Source organism: Natrix helvetica, assembly GCF_964273705.1.
Source record: "Natrix helvetica genome assembly, chromosome: 1".
NCBI lineage: Eukaryota > Metazoa > Chordata > Lepidosauria > Squamata > Natricidae > Natrix > Natrix helvetica.
The window spans coordinates 140979168-140995518 of record NC_138548.1 but is presented as its reverse complement, the minus strand read 5'-3'; the positions used below and the strand labels follow the sequence as shown (position 1 = coordinate 140995518).

General features: G+C 48.1%; 1 protein-coding gene across 6 annotated transcripts in view; it reads left to right on the top strand.

Annotated features, from left to right (window-relative positions):
- NCKAP5 (NCK associated protein 5) overlaps positions 1-16351 on the top strand; it is a 631235-nt gene that overhangs the window by 332693 nt on the left and 282191 nt on the right. The window lies entirely within an intron of this gene.

Genomic DNA, 16351 nt, shown 5'->3' with positions numbered 1-16351 from the left:
AGACTCCAGTCTTTTTAGAAGGACATATCTAGAAATCATCCTGAGAGACTTTGGTTCTACCCCATAATAATTTGCTTTTGAGGGTTTCTTGGAATTTTGTCTTTTTTAAACCATATTATCATGATATAGGCTACAAGGAGTTTCAGTATACGAACTATTAACGTTTCTTCCTATCTGGAGAAGATTGAAGATATAACGATTAAGTATTTGGAAGTAGATAATTGAGATTATCTCTTAAGATAGGAAGAATAATGGTAAAAGAAAACTCACTGTTTTCCTGTACACCGCTTGGAGAGTCCAAGCAATGGGTTAATTCAGTCTGCTTGCCCTTAGGACTGAGGAACTATTTTTCCTTAAGCCACACCTCCTCCTGGTGTGCTCAATCCCCCAGAATTCTTCCTCAGTCAGCCCGTTTGGACGTAATTAGTTAGAGCTCTGAGCTAAATTAATCCTTTTTTTGGCTTGGACTCTCTATTGCGTTTAAATTCTATTTCCTAACATTTCCCCAACCTTGTGAGACGTTTCTCTCTTCAATTCTGCGACTCTCTCCAGTTTGAAATTGCATTTGAAGGCCAGGAGGTAAGCTGGAAGGTGGTGGGGGGTGCCCCTCAGCCGATCCTCATGGGACGGCTTCGGAGGCCTGCCGCTTGTCGTTAAAATGGCGCGGCTGCAGCGGCGAGGTCCCTACGTTCCCAGGCCCCCCGTTTGTTGTTTTAGACGAAGTATTTTTCGTTCCCGGCCTGCTAGAAGACCTCGACCGCAGGGAGGAGTGGGCGATCGTCGCCATTCGAGGCGCGTTCGCTCCTCGCTCTCCCTTAGCCCCACGCTGTTGCGGCGGCCATTTTAGGCGCGAAAATAGCGCGCCCAGCCATGGCCGCCATTTTGCATCAGCCTCGTTATCAGGAGGCCGCTGGAGGTGGCAGGGCCTAGCAAGGGTTTCTCGGGCTAGGATCGCCACCTTCGTTTTTTGTCTATTTTTGCGAGCGGCGCTGGTTCCTGTGCCATTCCAACGGTCATCATACCGGCTCAGGGAGGAGGCCTTAAGTAAGCGCAGGCCAAGTTTTGATAGTCATTCTCCTCCCTGCTTCTCCTGCAGAGCCTTGCACTTCGGTGCAGGCTCCAATCCTACCCCTGGGCCTCCGACTGGTATTAAGCATGGGATGATGTCTTACGTATTGATTTAATTTCTGTGCATATGGCAATTTTAACGAATCCTTTCGTTTTGTTTCCCATTGCAGCAATCCAGTCTATCTCTATCCTTCTGCCTTATCATAGCCTTGCTCCATCTTGTGTGGTCATTGACTATGGATCTGCCCAGTCCCCCCGATTCCCAAGATACTAGGCCGAGCCTCTCGCAGGCCCCTAGCAAGGGTTCCTCCTCATCGGGGAGTGGGGGAGCGGGCAAGAGTGGTGGGGGTAGCTCTGGGAAACAGCGTTCCAGGCTCCCTTCTGTGGCTGAGGCCAAGGATGCTGAAAGGCGCCAGCGGGCCCTTGACAAGCAATTGAGAAGGCCAGACGCCAGGCAGACAGGGAACAGTCCCTCTCAGGAATCCCTCCCTCCCGGGTAGAGCTCCAGATGGTCCTCGCCGAGGAGGTGGAGTCCCAGGACCTATCCCCAAATAGGTCATTTGCAGAGCCGGCCTCCCCGGCGCCCTCTTGGGCCTGTGAGCAGGCCCCTCCCCCTGGGGATGCTAGCATAGTCGATATGCAGGGTGAGGCTTCACCCCCCCTAGAGGAGGGGTTGGATCCTGATTCTGACTCTGAGGAGTTATCGCCCCGCATGCAGGAACTGATGGCCCGTGCCATTGCCAAGGGCATCACGGAGGCCATGAAATTTAAGAGTCCCACTGCAGTGGCCCCTAAGGGCCCCAAAACCGATCAGGCAGCTTCCCCTCCAAGCAAGCGTGCTCGCCATCCTTCCCTGGAATCCTCGGTGGTCAGCGAGGCCTCTGCCATTGAGGACCCTGACCCGGAGGTGCTAGGTCTCTCGGACGACGAGGACCTTCCCCCTGAAGCGCCCGCCTTTGCGGGTCTGTTCAAGCCCAGCCTTTTCAAATCTGTCCTGCACAAGGTCAAGGCTGCCACCAGGGTGGGGATCAAGCCCAAACCGACCGCGCCGGCGGCGGATGCCACTCCGGCTAATCCCAATGCGATCATGTTTGATGCCCCAGCGCCCCAGCAAGAGCTGGTTCCGGTCCCGGGGCTGTTTCTCGACCTAATCCAGTGCCAGTGGGCTCAGCCAGCCACGCAGTCCTCTCCCAGTGGGGTAGATAGGAAGCTTTATACTATGGAGCCAGTGCTGGAGGACCTTCTGGCCCTGCCCACAGTCGACCCGCCCATCGCTGCGCTCACCTTCAACTCCTCCCTACCGGCCGACCTCCTGGAAGGCCTTAAGGCGGAGGACAAGAAGGCGGAAAAGGCGTGCCACAAAACCCACCTGGCGGCTGCCTGGGCCATCAGGGCCTCTTCATCCGCCTCCTTTTTTAATAGGGCCTCTGTGATTTGGCTGCGCGAGCTCCTAAACAAGCTCCCGGCGGGAGAAGTCCGTCTCCACCAGGACGTGTCAAAAATAATTGCGGCCTCCCAGTATGCCGCTGATGCATCCCTTAATGCCACTAAATTTGCCTCCAGGGCGCTCGGCTCTAATATAACTTCTCGTCAGCTGATCTGGCTCCGGCATTGGCAAGCGGACCAGAAAAGCAAGTGGAAACTGGCTTCCGCCCCCTTTAAGGGGTCCAAATTATTTGGCGAGTCCCTGGATCCTCTCCTCATCGAGTCCAAGGACAAGAGGAAGATCCTACCTTCTCTAAACAAAAAGCAGGAACGTAAGGCCGCTCCCTATTCTAGGAGGCAGTCCTTTCGTGCCTCCGAGCCTTTTACCTCTGCCTCTTCCTTCTCTCCCTCCAATAGGTCCTTCGGCCAGCAGGGCGACAGATCCCAGGACAGGGCGTCCTTTCGGACAGAGGCAGGCAGCAGTTCGGCTTCCGCAAGTATAATCGCGGTGGGGCCTCCAGTAGGCCGTTCCGTAAGTCTAAGTGACTGTCCGGGCTTGGCGCCCATCGGGGGTCTCCTCCAGTTGTTTGCCTCCCATTGGGCCCAGAACACCGAGGATGCTTGGGTTCTGCAGACAGTCAGGGAAGGTCTATCTCTGGAGTTCCTGTCCCTCCCCCCCCGGACCTTCATCCGGTGCCCTGTCCCATCCTGCCCCCAAAAGAGGGAGCGTATGGACCAGGAAGTCAATCATCTCCTAGACATCGGGGCCGTGGAACCAGTTCCCCAGGGCGAAGAGGGGAGGGGGTTTTACTCCATCCTCTTCCTGGTGCCAAAGAACTCGGGGGGGTGGAGAGCCATCTTGGACCTCGGAATCCTCAACAGGCATATCGCCTACCGGAGGTTCGAGATGCAGTCTCTGCAGACCATTCTGGCGGGGATTCGACAGGGAGATCTACTCACATCTATAGATCTCAAAGAGGCATGCCTCCACATCCCCATCCGTCCTCAGCACAGGAAGTTCCTGCGCTTCTATTATGCGGGTCGCCACTTCCAGTACAAAGCTGTTCCATTCGGCCTCTCGTCCGCTCCTCGGACGTTTACCAAAGTGCTGGCGGTAGTGGGGCCCAGCTAAGACGCAGGCCCATAAGGCTCCAGTGCTACCTGGACGACATTCTTATCCAATCGTCGTCCAGGCAGCAGGCCCTACGGGATCTCCAAACCACTATGAGATCCCTCAGAAATCACGGCTTCACTCTAAACATAGAGAAGAGCCATCTCACTCCAACAAACAGACTTGTACACCTGGGGGCGGTGATAGATACCAACTCGTGCAGGGTTTGCCTCTCCCGAGACAGGTTGGCCGGTCTAAGGTCCATGACCACAAGGTGTTGAGCTTGAGACAGGCTCCAGTGGTCCTTCTATTGCAGCTGCTGGAAAAGATGATCTCCTGCATTTCCATAGTGCCGTGGGCCCGCCTGCATTCCAGGGCTCTTCAGTGGCTGCTGCTGCCGCACCAGAGGGCATCCAGGAGCAACTCTACCAGGCCGATTCGAGTTACGCCGGACGTAAAGAGGTCCCTCCGCTGGTGGGTGTCTCCGGCCATCCTCGAGGGCCACCTATTCAAGGAGCCCGAGAGGTTGATCATCACCACAGACGCCAGCCTCTCCGGCTGGGGAGCCCACATGGGGTCCCTGGTTGTTCAGGGCAAGTGGTCCCAAGTGGAAACCAGCTACAGCATCAACCTGCTGGAACTGAGAGCTGCTCGCCTGGCCCTGCGCCATTTCAGCCGGTCCATCCATCGTCAACATGTGCTTCTGATGACGGACAATGTGGCCACCAAGGCCCACATCAACCGCCAGGGCGGCACCAGATCCAGAGCACTGATGAGAGAGGCGGAGTCCCTGGGACGCTGGGCGGAGCGCCATCTGGAGTACCTTCGCTCCGACCATATCTCCGGAGTGGACAACACACAGGTCGACTGGCTGAGCAGGACGACCATAGATCCTGCGGAGTGGAAACTGGACCCTCGCCTGTTCCACCAGATGTCCGACAGATTCGGGACTCCGGCCGTAGACCTGTTTGCGTCCAGGGACAACAAGCAGCTCGACCGTTTCTACTCCCGGTTCTTCACCCCGGGGGCGGAGGGGACAGACGCACTGCGTTGCAAGTGGCCCCGCGAGCTACTGTATGCCTTCCCTCCCCTGCCTCTCCTTCCTCAATTCATCTCCAAGGTCATCGCAGAGAGAGCAGAGGTCCTTCTCGTGGCCCCGCATTGGCCCCGCAGGTCGTGGTTCGCCGACCTTGTCCACCTGTCGGTGTCTCCTCCGTGGCGCATTCCTCCGGACCAGATCTCCCTCAGCCAGGGGGCCGTGATTCACCCAGAGCCCCAGTGGCTCCAGTTGGCCGTCTGGCACTTGAGGGGGACCGACTGAAAGGCCAAGGCCTGTCGGAGGAGGTAGTGAGCACCATTCAGGCGGTGAGACGCCCTTCAACCACTAGGATTTACGATGCGTCCTGGGCCGCCTTCGCCAAGTGGTGTGAGGAGCTGCTCATCGAGCCGACGACCGCGCCTGTTCCCAGAGTGCTTGACTTCCTTCTAGCGGGACTCAACAAGGGCCTGGCCCCGAACATCCTTCGACGCCAAGTGGCGGCTTTGTCTACTATCTGGTCGGGCGACCACCTTTTGCCTCTCAGCAAAATTCCGAAGGTGCGTCTTTTCCTCAAGGGCGCCTCTAACCTTCGCCCTCCCACCGTTCATCGCTACCCTACTTGGCAGCTGTCCGTGGTCCTGCGGGCCCTATCTGGCCCTCCATTCGAGCCTCTACGCACTACTTCTCTTCGATTCCTGACGCTGAAGACGGCCTTCTTGATTGCCATCACGTCAGCTCGCCGGATTTCGGAGCTGGCGGTTCTTTCTGTTCGCCGGGATCTGTGCGTCATCCACCCTGACAGGGTCATTTTGAGGCTGGACCCGACCTTTACCCCAAAGTCAACTCATGGTTCCATAGAGCGCAAGACATTGTGTTGCAAAATTTTTGTCCTCATCCGTCGCATCCCAGAGAGCGATCCTGGCACAATCTTGATGTCAGGAGAGCCCTGAAAGTCTACATCGCTCGTACTGCGGAATTCAGGAAGTCAGAGGCTCTTTTCCTCTCCTTCCAGCCCGGTTCCCTAGGGAAGAAGGTCACTTCCTCCACAATTGGCAGGTGGCTTCGCGCTTGCATTGCGACTGCCTATGAAAGTCAATCCAAGGCCGTTCCGCGCGGCATCACTGCACACTCCACACGAAGTGCTGCTACCTCAGCGGCCTGGGCCACCCAGGCCTCGATCCTGGACATCTGCAGGGCCGCTACGTGGTCCTCTCCTTCTCCATTTGTGCGACACTATAAATTGGACATTTTCGCCTCAGCTGAGGCGTCCTTCGGCAGGCGTGTGCTCCAGGCGGTTGTGTCAGAGACCGAATCCCGGGAGCCTTCTTCTGCCCGCCCAGATGGACAATAACTTTGGTATGTCCCATTGCTTGGACTCTCCAAGCGGTGTACAGGAAAATGACCATTGGCTTACCTGAGGGGTCCTTTTCTGTACACCGCGGGAGAGTCCAACCCACCCTGGCTCTCAAGGCCGGGATTCGGGTTCCTCGTGTCAACAGTACATCATCTTGGACGCTTCGCTCCGTCCGCACGAACTGACTCCTTCTAAGAATTCTGGGGGATTGAGCACACCAGGAGGAGGTGTGGCTTAAGGAAAAATAGTTCCTCAGTCCTAAGGGCAAGCAGACTGAATTAACCCATTGCTTGGACTCTCCCGCGGTGTACAGAAAAGGACCCCTCAGGTAAGCCAATGGTCAATCTGAATAGAGATATATCTGAATGGTGTTTCCAATTTGAAATATTCAAGGGCTCCAACACTTATTTGAAGAACCTCCTACTTCCTCATTTTTAAAAGATATTTTTTATTATATATTTATGAAAAACAATAGATATATTTTGGGGCTTATTGACTATCTTTTTCCCCAAAGCAGATATAAAGAAACTTTGTTTGAAGTATATCCTTGACTCATTATCAAACAAATTTTGTTCTTTGTTTCATATTAGGCATGTGGAATGAATCATACCTAGATTTAAAAAGTATTGAAACTGAAAAATAAAATGAAGTTCCCAACTGCGTTGCTTTTTAAATATTAGCTTTCACTGACACTGAGTACACAGTTAAATATTGAAGCATGTGGGCTAAAATAAATGAATCCAGTAGAAAGAAAATCCTACTTAAAATCAAGCAAACTAAAAAGACATGATATGAATACATTGAATATGTCATATAACATAACATGCCTATATGTTTAAAAGCCACATATAAAAAACAAATGTTTGTTTGGGTGTCTTGTAGGGCAGTTTATGTCACAGATTATCTATTTTGAAGTTGAAACAAATATATACTGTTCACATCCCTCTTTTGTAGTCCTGGCAACATTTTCCTTCGCTGGCAACATTGACATTCTTTTGCTTGGATGCATATTATGATGATTAAAATATATAATAGGACTTATTCCACAAATCACACAGAACAAATTGGTTTTGATCAGATCCATGCTTGCACATTTACTTTGGTAGCACCCTTTGTGGTAAATCATACATAACAATAATGGAGCCAAGATATAAAATGGGTAGAAGCACAATAAAAAATAATATGGAACTTACCTGGAATGTGGTTTGTTTATGACAGTCTTGTGAAATACTGCGCTGTATGCATAATTCCTAGGATCACTCAGTATTCAGTACTCAGGAGTATGTATTGTGTTTCTGACAATTCAACTGGGAACAATCCGCGTGGTGCCGAACAGATGGCTGCTCTGCTTTGACAGGACTGATCACTTATTTGATACTCGGGGATTAAATTTGTTTTTCGTCCTCTCAAAGTATGACAGAAGTTGGTCTGTTTCTTATTAGTTGAATATCTCTATCCAAGTTGACAATGTTATCCACTCATTGGGCAGCAAGGTATGCATATTAGCCTGTGGCTAGCCTGTTGTTGAGTTTGTGTATATTTTCTTGTATGGAGAACATACAAAAAAAAAGTTTCCAAAAACTTCAATTCATGAAATATTTCGTGTAAATTCTGGGAACGGAAAAGAAAGGGAAGAGAAAAGGGGCACAGCAGAAATCTTGAATTTTGAAATTTTAAACTATTTATTTCCAATTCCAAAAGATTTCCAGTATTTTATACAGTACCACAAAAATGTAAATGAAGCTTGAAAGAATTTCATTACAGATTCTCTGAATTCCACGTTACGATATAAGCTAATGTGAATGCACCATTTTTAGTATTTTGTGGGTTAAAACAAAATGGTTTCCCCCCCAATATCCACTGCCATATCTAGGTGTGGTACAAGTAGGAATTCAGTTCAGTAACATATTTATTTTAATGATATGCTTAGAGCAAAGTGGATAAGAAGATAGTCAACAAGTGGGATAAGATATAGTTGGCAGTGCTGCTATTTGTTGTAAATATAATTCAGTTCTATCATCCAATTTGGGATTAAAAAAACTTTGGCACCAAATTCCTGCATGCCTGTATATATTACTTCTGTGATTAAATAAGATGAATGCAATAGCAATTCCATAGACATGTCAAATTGATCTGAAAGTTCAGGAAAATATGCACTTAAGGAAGTTTCAAGGAGGCAATCACACACATAGATGACTCCAGTCACTGCCTCTTTTACACCTCCTTAATTCAAAGTCACATTTTCCTGGGTGTGTGTATCTACCACACAACTGAGATTTATTTGCTTGCTAAGTATCCAAATACTGCAGACTATTAGTTGCCACTACTTTTCCTATTTTTATGGTTGGAAGAAGCTTCTCTAAAGATATCTTCAGAAGGAAGAATAAGAACATGCCTTCCACCACTTCCATTTGCTGGGTGAAGATAGCTTACCAGCCTCCATTTTCTTCAACTATGTGTTTCATAAAATGTGGACACATTTTCTCCATAGATATTGGTTTGTAAAAGTGTTGTTTTTTTTCTAGTGAAAGTACAGTTCTATTCCTCCTGGGGATAGGTGCTTATGTTCTATTTATGTGGTTGTCGTTCCATCATTATATATCCAATAGTGTATTGGTTTCTAGATGATAAAGTGAACTGAATGTGTTCAACTATGCCGCATATTTTTGGCAAGTTTGTTTTGTTCTTGGTTACATTAGAGAGAAAATGTTAAAAATATATTTTTTTATATTGCAAGGGTATATTGCGGTTATTTTTAATAAGTCATCCAGAATATATTTTTCTTGTGCATTCTCTAATCATAAGTATGTATTTACAAAAAAATCATGAGCTAGGACACTTGGTCTTCTGTGTTTTATAATGAGTACCATCTATGAACATATTTTAATTTCCTTTGAATATAACCTTTTGAATATAAGTGAAATCATGATGTGACATCATGTTTACACCAGTGTAGTTTAGCAGTTACACTACATACTACACTGCATGAAAATAAGGTAGTTTGATGTAACCATAAGACTAGGACTTTTCTTGAAAACATCTTAAGAAAGAAAACATGCATATATTCAGCCCACAATTTTCTTGACATAAAGAGGAAAAAAAGTTAGTTACTGGAAACCTCTGCAAAGACCAATCTGAATTCATTCTGTATAGGTTTATCTTATTGAACATATCAGTAAATAAAGTTCAAGAAAGTGAATTAGAAATGACATACATACCATATTTTTGAATATATGTAATGGATTTTTTAAATTCATTCATTCAATCAATCAATCAATCAATCAATCAATCATTTATTCATATTCTGTCTTGATTACTTTTTCAAATAACTTAAGGCATGGAACACATCCAATAGACCTTCCTACACCTATTGCACCCCCAACATCTATCCTGTGAGGTTTATTAATTAATAAATATTAATACTTTGAATGTCCTACCACTACCACTATATCACTAATAATATGTACATCTAAGTTTGTATGTGATTTCTCTCTATAGATAGTATCTGATGTGTGATGAATTGCATGCAACTCTTGTTATTTGAGTGATAGCAGTTAAAAGTAGGACTGTATGAGCAAGGCTATAATTAACATTAAGTTTGATCATTTATACAATATTTTATGTTTGTAGCCTTTGTCCATATGTATCTGGTATCGAAAACTGGAAGCAAGAAACATTTTGGGGAAGCTGATCCCCCCCCCCCCCGAAATTTGTTTATAGCTAATGGCAAGGGTTTGAGTTATAGTTTATCTGGCTTAAGTAAGTGACTGTTAGTCTATTGCTAAATGTTTCTACAATCACAGTATGTAAACCAATTATATTTCATTAAATAAAAGTTCTGTATTAAACTATTTGCTAGGGATGGTTTGAACATCTTCAGTAGAAACACATATATACAGCATGAGAGATTCTTTGGGTTCTTTCCATTTGTCAAATTTTGTAGCTTTTTAATTTGTGGTATCATCCAGCAGACCTGCATTAAATCTTTTGTAAACAATAACAAGACTTTTCTTCCCCACATAAAATAACTTGCTTGTTTTTAAAAAAAATAATGGAGATTGATGGCAGCTTTGTTGTACTCAATTATTTTTGGCTGCCTGTTTTCTATTAATATTTTATTTAATCATATTCTATTCATATCATAGTAGATGTCATAAATATATTATAGAACATCTTTAGATCCTATTCTTTCTCTTGAGAATCTACTTTCTATTTGGAAATTGAAGACCTAAGTTCATGTATATTGTGCAAATCTTATGAATTATACTGATTCTCACTGCCTCCTCGACTTCAGTATTTCTAATTATTATATACATATTTGAGCTGTGCTCCTGCTGCCACGACCCATTGGCTTTGCTTGCCCATTCATAGAAAATGTCAGCATGAAGTAAAAAAAATAAATACAGTATTTGCAAACATTGGAAAGGTTCCAGGTTAAAGATTTTTTGGCTCCGTGTTACTATGTGCTGTTAGTCCTACTAGTAAAGAAATTTGACAAGGTTGAAGGCTGAACGGGTTAGGTGTATTGGTGCAACAAGATCAGAATAGTTAGGAGTGTCCACAGCATGTGGAAATTTCATCAAAATGACAAAATATGTGGTATTGTCCCAAAGCAAGTTTGGTCCCTTACATATTTGTGTGCGGTAGTAAGACACAATACAAAAAGGGTTACATACATACAATAAGGGCCACGCTTGTTCCACAATATCACAAGGCAGGTTTCATCATTTACCACCTTCCCTGATCCTTGGATGCTGATGGGAATAGCATTTTTTTAAAGAGTTTTGTGTCCATAGGTTTTTGTTTTGTTTTGTTTTCTTGAGGCAGAACTGTTCAAAACATGTTTTGAAACTATAATGCTCTTTGTGTGTTTCATTGGAAAAATATTTAATTACTTTTGCAAGCACAGTAAATGTTTTGAATTGTTAATTGTTTAGAAGCAAAGAAACTTGCAAATTACTGAATTCTCTGTAGAGTGGGAGAGAGGGTGAGATGGGCAGTCTCTAAGTTTGATTAATATTTAAAAGTGTCTGTGTGTGTGTGTGTGTGTGTGTGTGTGTGTGTTTGTTTGTTTGTTTGTGTTCCTTCACTTCTTGTGGCTGCCTGGCCTAGTCTGTGCAGTTTCCTTGGCAATATTTTCAGAAATAGTTTGTCATTGCCTTCTTCCTAGGGCTGAGAGAGAGTGGCTACCCCAAGGTCAGTCCAGATGGCTTAAGCGTAAGGTGGAACTAGAACTTCCACGTTTTTAGCCTGGTGTCTGAAATGGAGACTCTTAGCAGATAACAACATGGTGTGCTGTCATGGCACAGTGGTCAGAGTGTAGTATTGGTGGCAGTTCAAATCTCACCAAGCTCAAGGTTGACTCAGCCTTCCACCCTTCCGAGGTGGGTAAAATGAGGACCCAAATTGTTGGGGGCAATATGCTGCCTCTGTAAACTGCTTAAAGAGGGCTGTAAAGCACTGAAAAGCAATATATAAGTCTAAGTGCTATTGCTATTTGTGAATGTGGAGTGACGCAGAGCTCAGCCCATCTGCTAGTATGTTGGCTGCTACTAGAAAGATGTATCAATAATGACTGATTTTTGGCCAGTGACAGAGCCAAGACGGTGCTTCATTCTGGCAGTTTAAAGTTTGATCTAGGCATGGAAGAAGAAGAAGAAGCCTGGTGCCTTAACCACTGCAGCAAACTGGCTCGTTACTTAGTGGGATACTCATTAAAAAAAGTATGTGGTAACAAAAAATATAATATACTGATGTTAGTATACAGAAGAAAAGTGTTAACATTTCATATGTTGTACTGCAAGATTCAAAAATTAAAATTAGCTTAAAATATAGCAGAGTGGATTATTATTAGTTTTTGTGAATTATTCATATATGGCTTTAGTGAGTCAGTCTATCAAACCAAATTTAGAACTGATATGTTTACTTTCCACAATAATTTAAGTTTACTAATATCTAATTAATAGGGTAGGGTGTACTACAGTATTTTTTTTAAAACGAACTAGTATTTTCCTTAGTTCTTTCATGAATTGTAATGCTGGTTACTTAGGCTGTGTTCATACAGGTTGCCTAAGATAACAAAGTAACTGTATCCAAGCTCTCTCTCTCTCTCTCTCTCTCTCTCTCTCTCTCTCTCTCTCTCTCTCTCTCTCTCTCTCTCTCTCTCTCTCTCTCTCTCTCTCTCTCTCTCTCTCTCTCTCTCTCTCTCTCTCCCTCCCTCCCTCCCTCCCTCCCTCCCTCCCTCTCTACACACACACACACACACACATTTGCTATTTATCAAAATACTTATTTTCCAAAGTATTTATAGAAAGAAAAATCAACTCTACTTAGAATACAGAATAATCTAAAACTAGCAAGATAAATTGTTCTTTATATCAGGGGTCCAAAATACTTTGCTTCTCATGAGCAGGAAGTTTTATTTTGGGATATTTATTACATATTTAATCTGCTTTTCCTCCACTGAATCCGGAGTATAGTCCATTGTATTATTACGCACAAAATTGTGTTGGAGTTGAGTCTATGTCTCTGTATTTCATGTGCTATACCAGAAGAAAGGAAGAATATATTATTTGATATATACACATCATGTCTTCTCCTAAGTCTCATATCAGTCAACTTTCAGCAATATAGTAACACATTTTCCTGTACACCGCTTGGAGAGTCCAAGCAAGCAATGGTTAATTCAGTCTGCTTGCCCTTAGGACTGAGGAACTATTTTTCCTTAAGCCACACCTCCTCCTGGTGTGCTCAATCCCCCAGAATTCTTCCTCAGTCAGCCCGTTTGGACGTATTTAGTTAGAGCTCTGAGCTAAATTGATACCTTTTTTGGCTTGGACTCTCAAATTACGTTTAAAGTTTTTCTCTACTATTCCTCCAACATCGTGAGACGTTTCTCTCTTAAATTCTGCGACTTTCTTCAGTACAATCTGCACTTGAAGGCCAGGAGGTAAGCTGGAAGGTGGTGGGGGGTGCCCCTCAGCCGATCCTCTTGGGACGGCTTCGGAGGCCTGCCGCTTGTCCTTTAAAACGGCGCGGCTGCAGCGGCGAGGTTTCTAAGTCCCCAGGCCCCTCGTTTGTTATTTTCGTCGAAGTTTTTTCGCTCCCCGGCCTGCTAGAGGACCTCTGCCGCAGGGAGGAGTGGGCGATCGTCGCCATTGCGAGGCGCGTTCGCCCCTCGCTCTCCCTTAGCCCCACGCTGTTGCGGCGGCCATTTTTAGGCGCGAAAATAGCGCGCCCAGCCATGGCCGCCATTTTGCATCAGCCTCGTTGTTCAGGAGGCCGCTGGAGGTGGCAGGGCCTAGCAAGGGTTTCTCGGGCTAGGATCGCCACCTTCGCCCTTTGTCTATTTTTGCGAGCGGCGCTGGTTCCTGTGCCATTCCAACGGTCATCATACCGGCTCAGGGAGGAGGCCTTAAGTAAGCGCAGGCCTAAAGATTTTTTCTATAGTCATTCTCCTCCCTGCTTCTCCTGCGGAGCCTTGCACCTCGGTGCAGGCCCCAATCCTACCCCTGGGCCTCCGACTGGTGTGAAACATGGGATGATTCATAGTATTGATTCGATTAATTGTATATATGGCAATTTTAACGATCATTTCGTTTTGTTTCCCATTACAGCACCCAGTCTCTATCTATCCTTCTGCCTTATCATAGCCTTGCTCCATCTTGTGTGGTCATTGACTATGGACCTGCCCAGTCCTCCCGATTCCCAAGACGCTAGGCCGAGCCTATCGCAGGCCCCTAGCAAGGGTTCCTCCTCTTCGGGGAGTGGGGGTGCGGGCAAGAGTGGTGGGGGTAGCTCTGGGAAACAGCGTTCCAGAACTCCTTCGGTAGCTGAGGCCAAGGATGCTGAAAGGCGCCAGCGGGCCCTTGACAAGCAATTCGAGAAGGCCAGACGCCAGGCAGACAGGGTGCAGTCCCTTTCAGGAGCCCCTCCCTCCCGGGAAGATCTCCAGTCGGTCCTCGCCGAGGAGGTGGAATCCCAGGACCTATCCCCTAATAGGTCATTTGCAGAGCCGGCTTCCCCGGTCCCTTCTTGGGCCTGTGAACAGGTTCCTCCCCCTGGGGATGCTAGCATAGACGATATGCAGGGTGAGGCTTCACCCCCCCTAGAAGAGGGCCTGGATCCCGATTCTGACTCTGAAGAGTTATCGCCCCGCATGCAGGAGCTAATGGCCCGCGCCATTGCCAAGGGCATCACGGAGGCCATGAAATTTAAAAGTCCTACCGCAGCGGCCCCTAGGGGTCCTAAACCCGATCAGGCAGCTCCGCCCCCAGGCAAGCGTGCTCGCCATCCTTCCCTGGAATCCTCGGTGGTCAGCGAGGCCTCTGCCATTGAGGACCCTGACCCGGAGGTGCTAGGCCTCTCGGACGACGAGGACCTTCCCCCCGAAGCGCCCGCCTTTGCGGGTCTCTTCAAGCCCAGCCTTTTTAAATCGGTCCTTCACAAGGTCAAGGCTGCCACCAGGGTGGGGATCAAGCCCAAGCCGACCGCGCCGGCGGATGATGCCCCTCCGGCTAATCCCAATGCGGTCATGTTTGATGTGCCAGCGCCCCAGCAAGAGCTGGTTCCGGTCCCGGGGCTGTTCCTCGACTTAATCCAGCGCCAGTGGGCTCAGCCAGCCACGCAATCCTCTCCCAGTGGGGTAGATAGGAAGCTTTATACTATGGAGCCAGTGTTGGAGGACCTTCTGGCCCTTCCCACTGTCGACCCGCCCATCGCTGCGCTCACTTCCAACTCCTCGCTACCGGCCGACCTCCTGGAAGGCCTTAAGGCGGAGGACAAGAAGGCGGAAAAGGCGTGCCACAAGACCCATCTGGCGGCTGCCTGGGCCATCAGGGCCTCTTCTTCCGCTTCCTTTTTTAATAGGGCCTCTGTGATCTGGCTGCGCGAGCTCCTAAACAAGCTCCCGGCGGGAGACATACGTCTCCACCAGGACGTGTCAAAAATAATCGCGGCCTCCCAGTATGCCGCTGACGCATCCCTCAATGCCACCAAATTTGCCTCCAGGGCCCTCGGTTCTAACATAGCTTCCCGTCGACTGATCTGGCTCCGACATTGGCAAGCGGACCAGAAAAACAAATGGAAACTGGCTTCCGCCCCCTTTAAGGGGTCCAAATTGTTTGGCGAGTCCCTGGATCCTCTCCTCATTGAGTCCAAGGACAAGAGGAAGATCCTACCTTCTCTAAATAAAAAGCAGGAACGTAAGGCCGCTCCCTACTCTAGGAGGCAGTCCTTTCGTGCCTCCGAGCCTTCCACCTCTGCCTCTTCCTTCTCTCCCGCTAATAGGTCCTTCGGCCAGCAGGGCGACAGGTCCCAAGACAGAGCGCCTTTTCGGGACAGAGGCAGGCAGCAGTTCGGCTTCCGCAAGTATAACCGCGGTGGGGCCTCCAACAGGCCGTTCCGTAAGTCAAAGTGACTGCCAGGGCTTGGCGCCCATCGGGGGTCGCCTCCAGCTGTTCGCCTCCCATTGGGCCCAGAACACCGAGGATGCTTGGGTTCTGCAGACAGTCAGGGAAGGCCTCTCCCTGGAATTCCTGTCCCTTCCCCCTCGGACCTTCATCCGGTGCCCTGTCCCGTCCTGCCCCCAAAAGAGGCAGCGTATGGACCAGGAAGTCCGTCACCTCCTGGACATCAGGGCCGTGGAACCAGTTCCCCAAGGCGAAGAGGGGAAGGGGTTTTACTCCATCCTCTTCCTGGTACCAAAGAACTCGGGGGGGTGGAGAGCCATCTTGGACCTCAAGAACCTCAACAGGCATATCGCCTACCGGAGGTTCAAGATGCAGTCTCTGCAGTCCATTCTGGCGGGGATTCGACAGGGAGATCTTCTCACATCTATAGATCTCAAAGAGGCATACCTCCACATCCCCATCCGTCCTCAGCACAGGAAGTTCCTGCGCTTCTATTATGCGGGTCGCCACTTCCAGTACAAAGCTCTTCCATTCGGCCTCTCGTCCGCTCCTCGGACGTTTACCAAAGTGCTGGCGGTAGTGGCGGCTCAGCTAAGACGCAGGCCCATAAGGCTCCAGTGCTACCTGGACGACATCCTGATCCAGTCGTCGTCCAGGCAGCAGGCCCTTCGGGATCTCCAAACCACTATGAGATCCCTCAGAAATCACGGCTTCTCTCTAAACATAGAGAAGAGCCATCTCACTCCAACCAACAGACTTGTACATCTGGGGGCGGTGATAGATACCAACTTGTGCAGGGTTTTCCTTTCCCGAGACAGGTTGACCGGTCTGAGGTCCATGACCCACAAGGTGTTGAGCTTGAGGCAGGCTCCAGTGGTCCTTCTGTCGCAGCTGCTGGGAAAAATGATCTCCTGCATTTCCATCGTGCCGTGGGCCCGCCTGCA